Here is a 6,000-nt window from a genome sequence, read left to right as displayed (position 1 = left end):
CGTCGTCCAACCCTGACGCTGAACATCTGCAGCTCCTGTGATCGACGTCTCCATCACGTCTTCATCGTTCAGGAACAATTATCCTTTTTTTTACATAAATGGACGACAGATTTGGTGGAAATTAAAACTCGACATTGTGACTAATGAGATTTTTCCGCCCGCCGTCAATCTCAAATCCAATCTCTGAGTCAGAGATAAAAAAAAAAAACATTATTAAGCAGTGGATCATCACGAGTCACATTTACATTCATTCACTGAGACGCCTCAGACCTTCAGGTCAGACGCTGAGCGCTCGCTGATCCTGGACCAGGAGACGCTCGATCACTAACAAAGGATTCGCTCTCTGAACGCTGAGCAACACAAAGACGAAGGCTGAGCTCAGACTGCAGGAAGATTGGATTGTTCTTCTTTTATTTAGGCAGATTGAAATGGATTTGTGCGTCCAGATATAAGCGGACTAATCCACCCCGTTGGGTCACTCCATAAAGACGTGAGTGTAAAAACCCAAACGATGGACTCCTTAAGTGTCAGAGAGGAAAAGTCTGATTTCAAACCACCTACAAAAACAATATCATTTCATTCTGTTTTGTTTTTGGCCAAAAACATTAGATTTTCTTCTGCCAGTTTGACCAAAAGACTAATTTAAACAAAACAAACACAAACATTACAGTTTCCTCACATTTCTTTTCTAAAGAAAGAGTCGATAATTATGTCAATTCAATAACTGATGAACGTCATCATAAATCCTATTTCCTGATTAAATGGAGCAGAAAGACTGAACCATTTTAGATCATCTGCTGCTTTGTTGTATTTCAACAACATCATAAACTGAACTAAATAACTTAATGGTTTCATCGACCAGTTCATTCAGCTTTAATCACTTTTTGAGAATGTTTTACATGAATTTCCCTCGATTATAAAAGTGAAGCAGAAATGGAGAAATATTCAACTTTGACTTTGACAGAAGCTGAATTTAAAGGTCGAAGAGTTAAAGGTTCAAACTAACCTTTCATTGTTGGTCGTCTTTGACTTTTCCTGCTCCAGTTTCACCATGAGGAGCGTTCTTTATTACAAGTTTTTCTTCTCAATTGTTTACACACAAATTCCGGTACTTGAGACACATAACGACCACAACAGGTAACTCATGAACCAACTCTGCTAAACTACAAGCACAATTCCTGCTTTACACTCAAATTGCAGTTGTAAAACACACTTTTTTCAAAACACTACACACAATTCTCTGCATTTGGCACAATTTTCATGTAGAAAATCTCTTGTTTTCACAAAGAACACACTGTCATTCAAAATTCTAAAGTTAATTTCCCTACTATGCAAACTGACTCATCACATGGGAAAACATCTGTGACACAGGTTTACAATCTGCAATCAGTGTGTTAGCATAAAAGGGTTCTGTTTTGTATGTAGACCACTGTATGTGCAACTTTGTGTTGGTATGTACACTGTGTACATTGTTTTTGTGGGAAATAAATAGGAATAAAATATATTTGTTACTGTGTATTTGTGTGTTTTTGAGTATAAAAACAATCCATTCATTATCTAACGCTTCATCCTCCATCGTCCATCATAGGGCCGATAAAAACAATATTCTAAAATATTTTACACACTTATGTATGTAGTGTCTGTAGTAAATGTAACACTAAACTGAAAAAGGCCTAAGTCACATTGATCACATCAGTGTTCAACTGGTTCTTATAAATGTCTGTTCATATGATGGTTTGTGTCATTTGAAAACAAAATACCATTTTGAGAAGAAATAACATTGTTTTGAATGTTAAGTTTCATTTTGCAGGAGAATTGAGTGGTTTTGCCCATTTTGTGTGTGTTTTTTGGATTTGTGTGTAGAGTTGTGAGAGCATGAGGCATGGTTACAGAAAACGTGTGTAAACAATCGAGAAAAACTGTAACGTGGAGGTAAACGTGGTCCACAGGTGGACGTCGTCATGAGACGATCAGAGATTTAAAACAGTGAAGGTCAAACACCCACAGACGTGATGTTAGAGTAACTGTGAAGTGTCTTATTGTGTGGTTATGAACCAGGAAGTGTTGGTCGTAAATGAATCACGTTACCGATGTCACTGGCAAACAAAGCATGTCACAAACACAGGGACGGAGTTTCCTCTGTTGCGTCTAATGTGTTGAACAGAGGTCGCTCGGTGGGAGACGCCGCTGTTGTCAGAGAGTCTTCTGCACATGAATGTCCTGAGGATGAGGAACGGCAACAGCGTGAGCAGTAATGTGCTAATGCGCTAATGTGCTAATCCATAACGTGCTGGGGAACTGTCCCGTAATTAGCGAGCGTGCATTAGCGTCGATCATTCCAGCACAAATCTACCAGGTTGAAGCGAGCGACGACACCCATCATTTGCCCCTAATGACGCCCACTTAGCGCTGGGAGCTAGTTATCGCAGATCGATCTCTTTGCTGCTGAATAACAGGTGAACATCTGTCACAGTTCTGCTGCACATGCTCTGTGTGGACTTCCTGTTCCTGTGATCGACACAACGGCCAGTAAACAGGACTTTGGTTGTGTTTTCTACCATCTGTTGAATTCTCTCAGAGCAAATAGGTACGAATAGTTTGTTAGGTTTTTTAACTGGAAGTGATCAGCTGTTACAGAAAGAACATTCATCTAGTTTACTTTGACTCGACAGGTTTACGATACAATAACAAATAGATTTTTTATACCTTTTTCAGCTGTTTTTCACTGGAAACTGAAGCGTGAAGGCTTCAGGAGCTCCAGCAGCTCCTGAAGCTCCTGCATCCAGCAGCTTCTGAAGCTCCTGCAGCTCCTGCATCCAGCAGCTCCTGGAGCTCCTGGATGCTGCATCCAGCAGCTCCTGAAGCTCCTGCAGCTCCTGAAGCTCCTGCAGCTCAGGCAGCTCCTGCAGCTCCTGAATCCAGCAGCTCCTGCAGCTCCTGCAGCTCCGGCAGCTCCTGCAGCTCCTGAAGCTCCTGCAGCTCCGGCAGCTCCTGCAGCTCCTGAAGCTCCTGCAGCTCCTGCATCCAGCAGCTCCTGAAGCTCCTGCATCCAGCAGCTTCTGAAGCTCCTGAAGCTCCTGCATCCAGCAGCTCCTGGAGCTCCTGGATGCTGCATCCAGCAGCTCCTGAAGCTCCTGCAGCTCCTGAAGCTCCTGCAGCTCCTGCATCCAGCAGCTCCTGAAGCTCCTGCAGCTCCTGAATCCAGCAGCTCCTGCAGCTCCTGCAGCTCCGGCAGCTCCTGCAGCTCCTGAAGCTCCTGCAGCTCCTGAAGCTCCTGAAGCTCCTGCAGCTCCTGCATCCAGCAGCTCTAGCAGCTCCTGCGTCCCTGCTCGTTTAAAATCTCCATGGACTTTGGTGTGGGAGAGTGAGTGGTAAACAGACTTCAGTCTCCAGTCAAACAGTAAAGCGGCAGATAAACGACTAGGATACTGCACACTTAAACTTCCATGTTTTCAGCCAGGTTCTCGTTGAAAAAGCTGAACCATCACTTTAATCCTGAGTGTTAGTGACGGATCGTCGCTGTCAGGGTTTTACTTTCAGGCTCCAAATGAAAAACGTTCCCACACTTTGTTTGGCCTCAAACAGCAATCAGGAGTTAGCGCTGAGCAAGAGGAGTTAAAGAAAGCTCAGGCTGAATCCTCGAGATTCTCACCTGAGACTTAAACAGTTCCCACGACCACAGCTCTGCTCGCTAATGATGACAACGAAGCAGCTGCAGCCGGAGCAGAAGCTCCAGACGAGGCCAAAGATTTAGTCTCATGAAAGCAGACACTTCCTGCCTCAGATCATTGAGACATCGAGGGCAGCGATGTTTATCAGACGGACAAACTCATGGATCGTGGCAGTGCAGCGATGTTAAAGCCATGCGTCACTTTCCTCTCTCTCAGACTCCTATTTCACCTGAACCAACGAGTCATCTGTCATCTGGGTCTTTTTTTTCCCAACTCTGTTCTCATTCACCTGCAGCTTCACATTAAAACACACGCAAAACTTAAAATCTGCTCATGAACGTGAATTTTGAGAATGAAATTTTAATTTTTAGGGAAAAAAATTTATTTTGAGAAAAAAAAATTATTTTGAGAAATGTCCATATTTTTGAAGGAAAAGTACTTTTTCCAATGAATACAACACATTTTGAGAAAAAAAATATAATTTTGAGAAAAAAAATATAATTTTGAGAAAAAAAATATAATTTTGAGAAAAAAAACAATTTTGAGAAAAAAAATATATAATTTTGAGAAAAAAAATATATAATTTTGAGAAAAAAAATTGAGATAAAACTAAGATCTTGAGGACAAAAAAAAAAATTTTGAGAAAAAAATGCATTTTAATCTTATAAAAATCATTACTTCTAAACTTGTCAATGTCTTGACTATATTTTCTATTCCTTTTGCAACTCTTTTGATGAATAAAAGTCTGACTTTTAATGTAAATCACACAGAAAAGTGTAGAGGTGAGCCCAAACTTTTCAACAGTAGTGTATATACATCGATTATTGGCTTAAGACTAATTCATTCATTCATTTCCATGTTCACGTCCACTCAGGAACACTAACATCAATATTTACCCATGACCCTGTCGCGTGCTATTTTAATTTTAATCTTAATTTTTTTGCACTCTTTTTGGTGCTCTTTCATTTTTCTTCTTCTTCTTGTGCTCTTTTTCTGTAAATGAGAGTCTGATATGAAGCAACTGTAACAAAACAACGTCACAGAAGCGACTCCCAGCGATGTGAGAGCATAATTAAGGACCTGAGCGACGGCTCGTTTGGTTAAGAACAAATCGGAGGCCGAGGCTGACGTTAATGTTCCAAAGTCACGGACGGACGAGGCGAGATGTGAAGAGGTGAGCGCAGAAACCAGGCTCATGCAGACTAATTAGATATGACGTCCAAAGCCTGTTTTCAATGTTTGCCCGAGACACACAGCAGCTTTGGGAGGAACGACCTCGATCAAGGGCAAGACTCCGAGGTAAGAGAGGGAAAAAGAGAGGGAAGCTCACGGAGGTGAAGAGGAAAATGAAGACGTAACAGCTTCTCTTCGCCTGTTACTGACAAACAAAAGGCAGAGAAGGAAACTCCAAAATGATTGTGATCTAAAACACAGAGAAATCACCTCATCAGATATTCATCTACATTTAAAAGTAGATCTCAAATAAACCGCGAGCTCCTGGAATGACCGTCGCGATTATTCCGATAACGGAAATTCACCACGATCTAAGTTATTTTTATCACGTTGTGCAGTTAAAGCCGTACGTCATCACATCATAAGACTCATCATTAGTGTTTTTGGACGCTCGATGTTCTCTAACTTTCTTCGTCATCTATAAAACTCCAGACGTCACACGACTAGCGATAGGCGACGAGCACAATGGAACTTCCGCCCAGCAAACGTGGCTGCTGGTAATTTTATTTTATTCGTAGAAATGAGCGGATTTCGGATACAAGAGAGACGGTTATCGTGTCAAAAAGTCAGAACGTCAGCCCGACATTGTTGTGCGTTTGTACAAATTAGTCTCAGTACAATCGTACGATAAACTTTCACAGGTTTCCGGTGGATGTGTGAGTGCGAGCCGAATGGACGGTGAGGGTTACGGCGGGACGACTTCACACAAGTTTGCAGCCGGCATTTCAAAAAAGGACGATTTTGTTGTCGCTCCGGGGAAATTGACGAGGTTTAAGAAAGGTGCCGTTCCTGCTCTTTATACTTGGAATAATTCCCCAAGTACCAACAGCGAGGGCGAGCGCGTGGGAGCGAAGACCCAGACGGCGAACGGCAAATTAAGCGGCGCTCGGTCTTGTGACTTGCGCTTATTAATTACTTAAATATATCGGTACGGCTTTTACAAAAGCAGAAACGTTTAATTTGAGGACGAGGACGTAAACTCGGATGTCCTCGTCCTGCTGGGGACCGTATCTATGTTCCCCGGGTCCTATGTTCCCCGCTTTGTATGTGACAGGGGAACATAGGACCCTTTCACCCAAAAGGACCCGGGGACCCT

The sequence above is a fragment of the Microchirus variegatus genome, assembly GCF_963457635.1.
Source record: "Microchirus variegatus genome assembly, chromosome: 10".
NCBI lineage: Eukaryota > Metazoa > Chordata > Actinopteri > Pleuronectiformes > Soleidae > Microchirus > Microchirus variegatus.
The sequence above is the reverse complement of the archived record's forward strand: the minus strand, read 5'-3'. Positions refer to the sequence as shown.